General features: G+C 40.2%; 1 protein-coding gene across 23 annotated transcripts in view; it reads left to right on the forward strand.

The window, feature by feature from the left end:
- Positions 1-14,619, forward strand: part of ZMYND8 (zinc finger MYND-type containing 8) — a 328,826-nt gene that overhangs the window by 230,242 nt on the left and 83,965 nt on the right. The window lies entirely within an intron of this gene.

Genomic DNA, 14,619 nt, shown 5'->3' on the forward strand with positions numbered 1-14,619 from the left:
TCTTACAGGACAGTTTTCTGCTTTGCTGGTGAAAAGTACGTGCTTTGGCCATTACATTTCCATGAAGCAGAATTTTAACCCCTACGGGACACAGCCTATTTTGGCCTTAAGGACGCGGCCCCATTCTTCAAATCTGACCTGTGTCACTATAAGTGGTTATAGTTTTGGAACGCTATGAGATATCCAGGGGATTTTGAGATTGTTTTCTCGTGACACATTGTACTTCAAATTAGTTTAAAAATTTGGATGAAATCTTTTGTGTTTAGTTATGAAAAAAAAAAAAATTTGGCAAAAATTTGGAAAAATTCTTTATTTTCAACGTTCTAAATTCTCTACTTTTGATGCAGATAGTCATAGCTCCCAAATAAATTCATAACTTACATTTCCCAAATGTCTGCTTTATGTTGGCATGGTTTTTTAAGATTCCACATATTTTACTAGAATGTTATGAGGCTCAGAATTTAGGTATCATTTTTCAAATTTTTTGTAAAATCACCAAAACCTGTATTTAGATGGACCTGCTCAACTTCTAATTGACACTGAGAGGCCTAAATAATAGTGGGACTCGTAAAATACCCCATTGTGGAAACTACACACCTCAACGTATGAAAAACCACTTTTAAGAAGTTTGTTAACACTTTACGTGTTTTATAGGGGTTAAAACAAAATGGAGGTGCAGTCTGCAAATTGTAATATTTTTTCACAATACACTCATTTTGGGTGGAAAATTAAACATTTACAATGGATTAAATGAATAAAGGCTCCACAAAGTTTGTTACCCAATTTCTCCCGAGTACACGGATACTCTATATGTGGTGGTAACCTGCTGTATGGGCGCACGGCCGGGCATAGAAGGGAAGGAGGCGCCATCCAGATCAGATTTGCTATGTCACATTGTACAGGCTATAATTTTTTTCTTTTTTTAATGTGGACCTATAGGGGCTTATTTCTTTTGCCACATGAGATGCACTTTTCTGGTACGTAATTTGGGGGAATCTATAGGCTAATTGGTGAGATTTTATTAACTCTTTGTTGGTGGAGGAAATGAAAATCATCACTTTTCAGGAAGATTTTTATGGGGTTTTTTTTTTTTTGGCTGTTTACCATACCATAAAAATAGTATATTATTTTTATTCTATGGGTCGCCACGATTACAAAAAGACCTCATTTATATAGATTTTTTATTTTTTTCCCATTTTTAGTGCATAAAAAGTAATTTGGCAAAAATGTTGTTACTTTTAGCATCACCGTCTTTCATATGCATAACTTTTTTATTTTTTGCCTCACAAATCTGTTTAATGGTTTATTTTTTGCGAGAAGGATTGTTCTTTTTAGTGGTCTTATTTTAGAGTGCATAACATTTTTTAAATCCCTTTTTAGAGCATTTTTATAGGGTATTAATTGAAAATGATCTTTTTTCTGGAGCTTTTTTTGTTTTGTTTTTTACGGGGTTAACTTTGCGGATCTAATAACGATTCTGTTTTATTATGCAGATTGTTACGGACGCAGGGATACCAAATATGTGGGGGTTTTGTATATTTTATTCAATTGTACTGAATAAAAACCAATTTGGAGAAAATCTTGTTCATTTTAGCATCATCATCTTTTCATATGCATAACTTTTTTATTTTTCGGCTGACAAATCTAGTTAGGGGCTTATTTTTTGCGAGAAGAGTTGTTCTTTTTAGTGGGCTTATTTTGGAGTGCATAACATTTTTTAAATTACTTTTTAGAGCATTTTTTTATAGGGTATTAATTAAAAATTATCTTTTTTCGGAACGTTTTTGCGTTTTTTTTCTACGGCGTGTACCGTGCGGGTCCAGTAACAATTCTGTTTTATTATACAGATTGTTACGGACGCGGCAATACCAAATATGCGGGGTTTTTTGTGTTTTTGTGTTTTTTATACTTTATTAAGTGTTTTTATGGGAAAGTGACATTTTAGGGGCTTATATTTTTATGTATTTATTTTTTATTTATTATAATGTGTAGTGTTAAGTGTTTTTGCATATTTTTACTTATACATACTTGAACTTGAACCAGTGATGCTCTGATCACTGGTTTAAGTTCAATACACTGCTCTACAATACTATTTTATTGTAGAGCAGTGTAAACTGTCTGAGCAAGCTTGCGCATGCTCAGACAGTTTACAGTCAGACCCGGAAGGGGTCTGACTGCCATGGAGACCGGGCAGCTCCGGGGCACATGCCAGTCCTCGGAGCTGCCCAGAAATGGATCGGATCCCCCGGTAAGCGGCACGGGGGATCCGATTCACAGCGCAAACACCCTTACACGCCGCGGTCATGTTTGCGCAGGCTGTCAGCTGTACTAGACAGCTGACAGCCGCTGCTTCTGGTACCGGCTCCGTTCGTGAGCCGGTGCCAGAAGCAGGACGTTATAGAACGTCCCCGTGCGCTAAGCATCTAGCCCCGGGGACGTAATATAACGTCCTGGTGCGCCTAGGGGTTAAACAGAATAGCACATAGCACATAACACAGAGCAGGTGTGAGATTTCTGTAGGTACTGTACCAGTGTCTTCATTAAATACTACTAATCTAACCACAAATTGTGTGAGTCTGTTCTTTCATTATAAGTTTTGTTTATAGTCTACCACAATCACAGAAAGGGGTGATTGTCTACACAAAGTCATAAAAATCTCCACCTTGGCATTTACCTCACAATAGGAACAAGTTTTTTTATTCAGCTGGTAATGTATGTTGCCCAGCTACACAGTGCAGTGGTTTGGGAAAAAAATAACAATAACAACACTTTTGAATTTTTGTTGCCCATTACTTAATCTAGAGGCTTCTCCTTAAAAAGCAAAATCGCAAGGTCCTCTACCATTTATACCTGCAAGAAAATAAAATTAAATGGCAGATAGTCTTAGCCCTCATTTAATTTTTCTCATTTCTTCCTGGAAGATAAAACTTAAAAAACATTATTGACATCGCATAATTTCGATGTGTTTCTGTAACAGAAATCTTACAAAATACAAAAAGATGACTTGGCGACACCACTCAACTGACTTAACGTGTAACCGTCATTTCAAAAAACTTTTCATATGTTGTAGGGCAGGTAAGCTCTTTTTCAATTGGATTAGTTACCCAAATTTTGCTCCTTCCTCTTGTATTCTGCAGACTTCCCGAGATGTCGGCAATCTCTCGATAGCTGTTGCTAAGCACATCCCGTCTTCAGAAAGGAGCAGAGACTACGGAACTAGAGACACACCCCCATTTCTCTCCCTGCTTTCAGCTGTTAACCTCATGTCTCACTTCTCTAGCACTCATGTGCTGGGAGAAGCCATAACTAATGTAGTGACCAAACACCTAAACTCTCATCTCTCCGTCAGCTTTCCCTAAACTTGTGTATAAACAAATAATCCACACAGACAGAAACTGCAGCTCCCCCTCCCCCCATCACCTCACATAAGGAAGTGGCAGGAGAGACTCTCCAAGTCTGCAAGCTGTCTCTCCCCTCATTTGCTCTGCTGAAGTATTAGATAGATAGATTGGAGATAGGTAGATAGATAGGAGATAGATAGAAAGATATTAGATAGATAAACTAATAATATGAGTAGATAACAGATAGATATGGGAAAAATATATATGAGATACAGTAGATAGTTAGATATGAGAGATAGATAGCTCTGGTGTCATTGGTCAGCACCAGGTGCTTGTGATGAGGTGACAGGTGGTAGCAGGTCCCGCCCCTCCATTTTACTGATTGTAGTTTTTTGAGTGCTGTAAACCATGGTTGCTATGGGACAAAAGATGTACTAACTGAGGACCGAGAGGCAAAATACTTTGAGAAATGATTCCCAGGGACACCTGGAGCAGAATTATGCTTTTTTGTTTTTTTTTTGCTCACAATGACAGTTAAGCTTTAAGCCAGCACAAGAAAATGATAAAATGGCAATGGTGTCTTACTTACATATAAAATTGGGGTATAACCTCATAAAGTACCTGTTAAAATCAGCAGTGTACTAAATTGTAAATTGCTCTCACATGCGGAAACAACAAGCAATTCATTTAGATGACCGGAAAGACACAATAACCTCAATCCAGATTTAGACAACACACATCAAACAGCTTGGCATGTCCATGAGTGGGAGAGCAGAAAAGTAAGGCAACACTATACTGTGGCCACTTGGTCTCCTAGCCCAATTGCCATGCACCCTTGCTTAATTTATCAAACACTTACTCATCTTTTTTTGAGATACAAACATCATAATAAACATTGACACAAAGCTGCTTGTATCATAGTATACAAGGCCAGAAAAAGACGCAAATGTTTTTCCCCATAACACGTGATATTTTTTCTCTCCAGAAAGGCATCCAGGCCTCTCTTGAACATGTACATAGAGTCCGCCAACAACCTCCTGTGGCAGAGAGTTCCATTGTCTCACTGCTCTTACAGTATGTTGATGGTAGAATCGCCCCTCCTCTAAGTGTAGAGGATGCTCCCTTGTCCTGGTCACTGGCCTAGGTATAAAAATTTCTTTGGAAAGATCCTTGTACTGTCCGTTCAGGTATTTGTACATTGTAATGAGTTCTCCCCTCAGTCGGCTTTTTTCTAAGATGAATAATCCCAAATTTTGTAATCTGTTATTGTATTCTAATCCCCCCATTTCCCTAATAATCTTGGTTGCTCTCCTCTGCACTCGTTGTACTTCTACTATCTCCTTTTTATACACCGGTGGCCAAAAACTCTGCACAATGTCCCATGTGTGGTCTGACCAGGGATTTGTATAAGGGCAAAACTGTCTTTTTCATGAGAATCAATTTCTCGCTTGGTACATCCCATGGTTTTATTTGCTTTAGCAGCAGCAGCTGCCTGGCTCTGGTCGCTAAAATTAAGTTTACCATCCACCAATACCCCAGAGTCCTTTTCAGCTCAAGTTTTACCAAGTAATTGATGGTTTAGAACATAATTATACTTTTTGTTTCCATGGCCCAAGTTCATAACTTTACATTTATCTACATTAAACCTCAACAGCCATTTCTATGCCCACTCCTCAAGCTTCCACAAATCCTTCTGTAATGCTAAACCATCGACCTCAGTATTTATTGCTTTACACAGCTTAGTATCATCTGCAAATATTGAAACTTGACTGTGTAAACCCACTACAAGGTCATTAATAAAAATATTAAAAAGAATTGGCCCCAATACTGACCCTTCTGGCACTCCACTGGTAACGTCAACCCTATCACTAAGCCAATTACTTACCCAAATACACCGATTTTCCCCTTGTCCCAGCAGTCTCATTTTATGTACCAACCTTTTATGCGGCACGGTATTAAATGCCTTTGAAAAGTCCAGCTATACAACATCCACAGTGTCCCCCAGATCCAGTCTTACTTCCTCGTAGAAACCAATCAGATTAGTCTGACAGGACCGATCTCTCATAAACCCATGCTGACATAGTTATAAGCTTATGTAATAATAATGTAATAATGTAATGTAATAATAATCTTATATAGCGCCATCAAATTCTGTAGCACTGAACAAATCATAGGGGACATATACAACTATATTACATTACAAAGAATAAACAGTCATATGGAACAATAGGAGTGAGGGCCCTGCTCACAAGAGCTTAAAGACTATGAGGATGATGGTGTTGACACAAGAGGTTGTATAGTGGTCCAGCCATTCATTATAAGGGAGCAATATAAAATAATTTAATAAATAAAAATTTTGCTGCTTGAACCAGCCATCAGCCACCATCTTATTTACAGGGACCTAGGTGAAAAAGACTGCAGAGAAGCCTGAAGCTTGGTAAATATCTGCTGTTTGCCAAATAACAGACAGGAGATAGGACATAGGATGGATTAGTAAAGGGAGAGTTGACATTTCATGCAGTTAGCGAATATGTGGGCTTGCCTAAAGAGATGGGTTTTAGGAGCACGTTTGAAGCTTTAGAGGGTGGGTATTAGCCTGAGAGTCCAGGGAAGGGCATTCCAGAGAATTGGAGCAACTCTGGAGAAGTCCTGGAGACGTGCATGAAAGGTTCAAATTAAGGTAGAGATTAATCTGTCACTGGCAGATCGAAGAGCATTGGAAGGGGGATAGACTGAGATGAGAGAAGAGAGATAGGAAGGTGCAGCATTATTCAGAGCTTTGTGGATTAGGCTTATTATTTTAACCGGTTAAGGACCGGGCCCTTTCCCGTTTTTTCATTTCCATTTTTCACTCCCAACCTTCAAAAATCTATAACTTTTTTATTTTTACACGTAAAAAGCTATGTGACGGCTCGTTTTTTGCGTAACTAATTGCACTTCATAGTGATGGTATTAAATATTCCATGCCATGTACTGGGAAGCGGGAAAAAAATTCCAAATGCAGTGAAAATGGTGAAAAAACGCATTTGTGTCGTATTCTTGTGGGCTTGGATATTACGGCTTTCTCTTCACGCCACAAATGACGCATCTAATTCTTTGGGTCATTACGATTACAGGGATACCAAATTTGTATAGGTTTTATAATGTTTTCATACATTTACAAAAATTAAAACCTCATGAACAAAATTTTTTTTTTTATTTTGCCGTCTTCTTGTGCTTATAACTTTTTCATACTTTGGTGTATGGAGTTGAGGGTGGTGTCATCTTTTGCGACTTTTGATGATGTTTTCAATGATATTATTTTTAGGACTGTATGACCTTTTTGATCACTTTTTATAGAATTTTTAAAAAAATTTTTAAATGGCAAAAAAGTGCCAGTTTTGACTTTGGACGCGATTTTCCGTTACGGGGTTAAAAGCAGTGAAAAAACTTTATTATATTTTGATAGATCAGGCATTTTTGGACGCGGCAATACCTAATGTGTTTATGATTTTTACTGTTTATTTATATTTATATCAGTTCTAGGGAAAGGGGGGTGATTTGAATTTTTAGTTTTTTTTATTATAATTTTTTTTTTTTAACTTTTTTTTTATTTTTACTATTTTTCAGACTCCCTAGGGTACTTTAACCCTAGGTTGTCTGATCGATCCTACCATATACTGCCATACTACAGTATGGCAGTATATGGGGATTTTACTCCTCATACATTACAATGTGCTGATAGCACATTGTAATGAATGGGTTAACCCGAAGTAGCTTCGGGTCTTCGTGAGACCCGAAGCTACCATGGCAACGGATCGCCGCTCCCCGATGACGTCACGGGGAGCGGCGATCCTCGGAAAGATGGGCGCAGCCATCTGTTTGAAGCCGCCGGCGGCGTTCTGCAAGAAAACACCCGCGATCGGTGCCGGCACCGATCGCGGGTGTTACCGGTAAGCCTTTGCGGCAATATGCAGCAGAGACTTACCGGCTATGGAGAGGGCTCGGCCCGCGAGCCCTCTCCATGCATCGGAACGCGGCCGCCGTGAATACACGGCGGGCGGTCGCGAACCGGTTAAAGTCGAGCCTGGCTGCTGCATTAAGAATAGATTGAAGAGGAGAGAGTTTAGCCTGTGGTAGACCGATTAGTAGGGAGCTACAGTAGTCTAGTCGAGAGTGAATAAGTGCAACAATTAGCATTTTAGAAGTTTCAAATGTCAGAAACGGTGGGATTCTGGAGATGTATTTCAGATGCATCCGGCAAGAACGAGCAAGAGATTTGAATATATGGTAAAAAGGAGAGGTCAGAGTCCAGCACAACCCCAAGACAGCGGGCCTGCTGCCTCTGTGCTATTGTCAGGGTTGGGTTGGTTAGTAGATGGTGGAAAGACAAAAAGTTTAGTCTTAGAAAGATTAAGTTTCAAGAAGAGAGAGGATATGGTGTTGGAGACAGCAGAGAAACATTTACTAGTGTTCTGGATTAAGGCAGGGGTGATGTCACGTGCAGAAGTATACAGCTGGGTGTCATCAGCATAAAGATGATACTGGAAACCAAATCTGCTGATGGTTTTTTACAATGGGAGCACTATAGAGGGAGAAGAAAAGAGGACCTATGACTTGGCCCTGAGGAACCCCGACACTGAGAGGAAGATGAGAAGAGAAAGATCCAGAAAAGGAGACACTGAAAGTGCGGTCAGAGAGATAGGAAGAAAACCAAGAGAGTGCAGTGTCCTTTAGGCCAATGGAGCGAAGCATCCTAAGGTGGAGCTGGTGGTCCAAAGTATTGAAAGCTGCCGATAGATCCAGGAGAATGAGGAAAGAATAGTCACCTTTGGATTTTGCAGCGAGGAGATCATTGGAGACTTTAGAAAGGGCAGTTTCAGTGGAATACATAGAGCGAAAACCAGATTGCGGAGGGTCAAGGAGGGAGTTAGCTGAGAGTAAGCGGGTAAGTCGAGAATAGACTAGGCTTTCCAGGAGTTTGGAGATGAAAGGGAGGTTAGAAACTGGTCTGTTGTTTGTAGCATTGGATGGGTCCAGTGAAGGTTTCGTTAGTAAAGAACCCCAAAAGAGAGAGAGAGAGGATGAAAATTTTAGTGAGGTGAGAAGTGACTGCTGGGGAAAGAGACTGTACCAGATGTGAGGGGATGGGGTCACTGATGCAGGTAGTGGGGCAAGCAAAGGAAAGGAGCCTGGACACTTCTTCCTCTGTGACTGGATCAAAGGAAGAGAGTGAACAAGTGGATTGAGCAATTATTTCCTGGTGAATACAGTCAATTTTATCCTTTAAGAAGGTGGCCAGATCTTCAGCCCCAAGGTCTGGGACAGGTGGCTGCACCTTTTGGTGTTAGTAAGGAGTGAAGAGTATCAAAGAGCCTTTTGAGGTTGTTAGAGAGAGAGGATATGAGATGTATGTATGTACATATATACATACCCCAGAAAAGCAACTCTAACAAACCCCTCTCATATTTTTTCCCCCACAGAAGTCGGACTCACAGGTCTGTAGTTTCCAGGATCGCTTTTTGATCCCTTTTTGTATATTGGTACCACATTTTCTATGCGCCAGTCCTGTGGAACATAACCAGTCCTCAGTGAATCTTCAAATTTTAAGAATAACGGTTTGTCTATCTCGGTACATAGTTCATGCAGAACTTGGGGGAGTTCCATTTCCTCCATTTTGTTTTGCCCAGTGCAAGTCCAATTGCCCCCCCCCCCCAAGTCTCTAGTTTAAACACTCCTCCAACCTTATAGCCATTTTCCCTCAAAACAGCTGCACCCTCCCCATTCAGGTGCAGCCCATCTCTACTGTAGAGCTTGAAAACAGCCCAGTTTTCCATGAACCCAAAGCCCTCCTTCCTACACCAACTTTTGAGCCAATTATTTACCTCCCTAAACTCCTGCTGCCTTTCTGGTGTGGCACGTGGTACAGGTAGTATTTCGGAGAAAGCTATCTTTGAGGTCCTCGCCCTGAGCTTATGGCCTAAATCCCTGATATCCTTTTTAAGGACCTTCCACTTACCTCTTACTTTGTCATTAGTGCCAATGTGGACCATGATAGCTGGTTCCTCAGCAGCCCCTCCCAGTAATTTGTCAACCCGATCCGGCAAACACACCGTTCGGTATGCACGGTCTTTGTGACAGATTGCCCTGTCTGTTCCCCTAATTATCGAACAGATTAGAGAACAGATTCCAATTTTTCAGCAACTGCAATTCAAGCCCTCAGGATCATCAACATTGAAAATGATCCTTAAAGTGAGTTTTTCCAATCACAACTCTTTCCTATATAATTCCAATAGAAACCTAACAGACAGGGGCCTGTTAGAAGATGACAGGCTTTCCATTTGACACATGTTGGTAATATCTGACAGGTTACTTTACGTCTTCTGATCATAACAAAATGTAGAAAAAAAATATCATAAAACACAAATACAATCCCAATTACGTTCTGGCTTCTTTTCCTTTGCTACCTCCACATATGCCTCTGCTTGTTAAACCCGAATCTCTCTTGTACTGGTTACCCATAGGGCTGCATCTAAGGGATCTCCACACATTCTTAAACTCTTTAGTATTTTATTAAATTCCTTACTGCCGCTTTTCTCTCCCTTTTTAGTACTAGCTCATAAGCACTGTAACCCTCCTTATTCTCTTGTTCTTGAACACATGCACTACCCATGTCTACCTGTTTTATTCTTTTGTGCTCTCCTGCTCTCTTGTATTCCTTGCAATGCCCTCCCCAGCCAGCATAAACAGAAACCAAATACTTCGTGTCATGAAACTTGCGATACCTCCTAAACCTGACCTCAGTGCACTCTCAGGTTTTCGGGTGAGGAACGGTACGTCTACCCCTAGTCTAGAATATGCATATCTCTTGCACACTAACCAGAGAGTAAAACAGAATAGTGAACACATGTAATTACACTGCAAGCTTTTCTCTATCCATTCTTATCTTCTATAAAACAGACTTATGGGAACTAATAGCGCAGTGGTTCTCAACCTGTGGGTCGCGACCCCGGCGGGGGTCGAATGACCGAAACACGGGTCGCCTAAAGCCATCGGAGCCACGATTTTATTGCATTTTTTGGCACAAATACAATAGTCTTGTACATGGTTTGGGGTCACCGCAACATGAGGAACTGTATTGCGGGGTCACAGCATTAGAATTGTTGAGAACCACTGTAATAGCGGCTTCTATTCTAATTGGATTTTGAATGACCCTAAGCCGTCAGGGCCACCTCTATCACATGAACTGGACAAGCCAGTATAATGAACATGGTTGGTCTTTATGGTAAAAGGCTTATCAAGATAGACTAATATCATTCACATTACTAATACATAAAAGCAGTAGAGAATATCTATCCAATATACTCAAAAATATCTCGTGGATATTCTACAGTTCTTTGTCAAAAAGTATTGGGCAGAAATAAGTAACACTTATCTATAACGTACCATAAATCTGGCTGGCAGACTTTCAGATAGAGGAGACACGGACAAATTGTGTAAGAATGAGTTTCTTACCTTCACCGGTGATTTTGTCCGTTTGTCCTGCCGCCAGAAAGTCCGTTTTGTTGCCGGATCTGCAGTACTGAAGTCGATCTGTTTAATGCTGCCCACAACCAGGGATACAAGATGTTAGGTCTAGTTTCAAGTCGACCAGTGCAGTGAGTGTATTGGATGGAAACCTAATTGTTAAATAGTTCTTGGAGCTCACAAACCAGATGCAAACAATACAGACTCAAAGTTAGTCTGAGCAAAAAGCACACTTTATTGGAACAGATAGTTGTCTTTTATACACATGATAACAGGTGAATACCATAAATAATCTTAACAAAGTTATGTACCAAACTAATATTTACTGAGAAGATTTTAGCTTATTTTATGAGTTTTGTAAACTCTCATCAGGAATGTTTTAATCATTCTAAATTATCACTCCCCCTTATGTTACTGTCGAGAGGACGGAAAAAAAAGGGAGAGGGGAACAGAGAAAAAAGCGCTACCTACTGTCGAGAGGACGGAAAAAAAGGGAGAGGGGAACAGAGAAAAAAGCGCTACACCTTATACAAAGAATTAATTTGTAGGTTGAACGTCTGTCACCAAATTATGTCTTAAATGCTGACGAAAAGTATCTTACTAAAATCATAATTATAGGGTATCCCTTTAATCTTTAATAAATCAAACCCTAGATCTAAATGAGAATAGATCCCCAAAACACTGCCTGACCAAACTTTAAACATATTAAAGAGAACACAGTCCTACTCTACATAATTTTCTTACCACCTTCAATAGGGGCAACAAATAGATAAGGTGAATAAAAACATTGGGGAATTCTGCAATTTCCTCAAAGATATAATACCTAAAGAGGCTAGGATTACTTTTATAAAAGCGACTTCTATAAAGAACATGATCGCACCTAGTAATTTAACCCCTTAATGACCGCCCTATCGGGATTCTACGGCGGTCATTAAGGGTACTTCTTCTGACGCGACGCCTTTCTACGGCGCCGCGTCAGAAGAAGATTTCGGGACATCGGGTCAGTATAGTGCCGGTGTCGGGCTGTGATATCACAGCCCAGACCCGGCACTAACACCCGGGATCGGAAAAACTCCGATCCCGGGTGTTTAACCCCTTACACGCCGCGGTCAAGCATGACCGCGGCGTGCAAGTGTGTCCCCCGTGGATGGGACCCCCCCGGTGTGCTTACCGGGGGATCCGATCCCATCCCTCCTGCCGCTGCCAGGAAGGCAGGACCCGGCTGTAAGTAACTGAGCATGCGCAGCATGCTCAGTTACTTACACTATACACTGCAATACAAGTGTATTGCAGTGTAAAGGCTTGAATAAGCGATCGGATGATCGCTTATTCGAGCCAAGAAGTAGAAAATGTAAAAAAAAAAAAATTTAAACTTTTTATAATATAATTAAATAAATAAAATAAAAGTCCCATAATCTCCCCAGTAACACATAAAATGCATATACAGTAAATAAAACACAAAAACATACATATTTGGTATCACCGCGTCCGTATTAATCTGTACAATAAATCTAAATCAATATTGAACCCGCTCAGTGAACTACGTAAAAAGAAAACTCGGAAAACTTCCCATAATATACAATTTTTCATCAAACACCATCACAAAAAATGTTCTAAAAAGTGATCAAAAAAAGTTACGTTCCCTAATATGATACGACTGAAAAGAACAACTGTTTTCGCAAAAAATAAGCCCTCAACCATATCTGACAACAGAAAAATACAGAAGTTATGGCCCTGAAAAGTTGTCAATAGTAAAAACAATGCGATTTTCTCCAATATTGGTTTTGCTCAGGAAAATTAAGCAAAAATAAGAAAAACTATATAAATGAGGTATCACCGCAATCGTAGTGAACCAGAGAATAAAGATAAAATATTATTTTTACATTACGGTGAGCAGGGGGAAAAAAATGCTAAAAATCCAAAATAAAAATTGATGATTTTGTTTGTGTCCCCCTTGAAATAGTTAATAAAATCTCAAGAATAAGCTTTAGACTCCCAAAATAAATGATCTATACATTGTATCTCATCCCATAAAAAATAAGCCCTCATATGTTTGTATTACCAAAAAAAATAAAAATTTATAGGTCGTACAATGTGACAATACAAATCTGCTGTGAATGGCGCCTCCATTCATTCTATACTCGGCCGTGCGCCCGTACAGCCGTTTACCACCACATATGGGGTATCAGTACACTCGGGAGGAATTGGGCATCAAGCGTTGCAGTGCATTTCATCATTTAATTTATACTGAAAATTTCAGTTTTGGCCTAAATGAATGTATTTTCCAAAAAAATTCAATAGTTTCTAAATCGCAGGTCCATATTTTTTAACCCATGTGAAACACTTAAAGGGTTAATAGACTTAATAGAAGTTGTTTTACATACGTTGAGGGGTGAAGTTTCTATAGTGGGGTAATTTATGGGGTGTTACTATTATTTAGGCCTCTCAAAGTCACTTGAAAGCTGAGTTGTCCCTCAAAATGTGAGTTTTGGCAATTTTCATGAAAATAAGAAAACTCACACCTAAAGTTCTGCACCTCATAACATCCTAGAAAAATGACCGGAAGCATAAAATATCATCCCAACATAAAGCAGATATTCTGTAAATGTTAATTATCAAACTTTTTGGGTAGTTTTACATCTTGTCTGGAAACCAGAACATTTCAAACTTGGAAAATGAAGAATTTTTACAAACTTTTGCCAAATTTTCACTTTTTTTATCACTTAAATTTTATAACTAACATGAAGTACAATGTATCACGAGAAAATATACTCAAAATCACCGGGATATGTTAAAGCGTTCCGAAGTTATAACCAATTATCGTGAGACTTGTCAGATTTGAAAAATCGAGTCTGGTCATTGAGCTGAAAACTAGTGTCGGTGATAAGGGGTTAAGGTATTGTAAACTTAACAGAGAAAAAGGCAAGAAAAACAAAATGTCTATACTGTGAGATAATCGAAAACAATGTAACAATTTTAATGTTTAAAATCAAGCAGGCTCTTTCCTGTGCGTCGGACTATGTGATTTACCTGGTGGATTGTGCCTGTGGTCTTCAATACGTAGGCTGTACCATCCAAACCTTAAAGGAGATCTACCACCAGGATGAAGGATTGGAAGCCAAGCACACTGACATACTGGTGTACAACTCTTCTGTCAGGATCTGCTCCTCTTTAAGCTTCCTATGCCCTTGTTTTAGGACAAAAGGCTTAACAAATATGCAAATGAGCCTCAGGGGCTCAAGGCTCCCATAACATTTATGTAGCCTGAAGCCTCTCGGGCTCATTTGCATAATTCTAAAAGCTTTTTTCCATGACGTCCCCCATGAAGGCCCACCTGGAGGATTACCCCTTGACCTCTGCAGGGACAGGAAGAAGAGAGGTTAAATGTCCCTCCCCCTGCATCGCTCTCCCTGTGTTCTTCCTGTCCCTACACAGGTCAGGGGGAAGAGAGGGTCTCTCTCCTTCTCATCTCCTTAGGGAGTGGGAGTGGAGGGGGACGCCTTGGAGGTGCGGTACCTGGTACTAAGATCCTCTCCTCTCTGGGCCTCGATCGGTTTCTTTCCTGGCAGACATCGTGGAGGGGTATTAGGTGCAATTCCTGCGGTCCCTCGGTGATCTACGGCAGCACTGCATGTTCCGACTCCCGAACGCAGCTGCGTTCCACAAGGCCCGATGACGACTTCCGGTCTGCGTTCCACAAGGCCGATGACTACTTCCGGTATGCGTTCCACTGGGCCCGATGACGACTTCTGGTCCGCGCATCGCACCGGAA

The sequence above is a fragment of the Engystomops pustulosus genome, chromosome 6 (assembly GCF_040894005.1).
Source record: "Engystomops pustulosus chromosome 6, aEngPut4.maternal, whole genome shotgun sequence".
Classification (NCBI taxonomy): domain Eukaryota; kingdom Metazoa; phylum Chordata; class Amphibia; order Anura; family Leptodactylidae; genus Engystomops; species Engystomops pustulosus.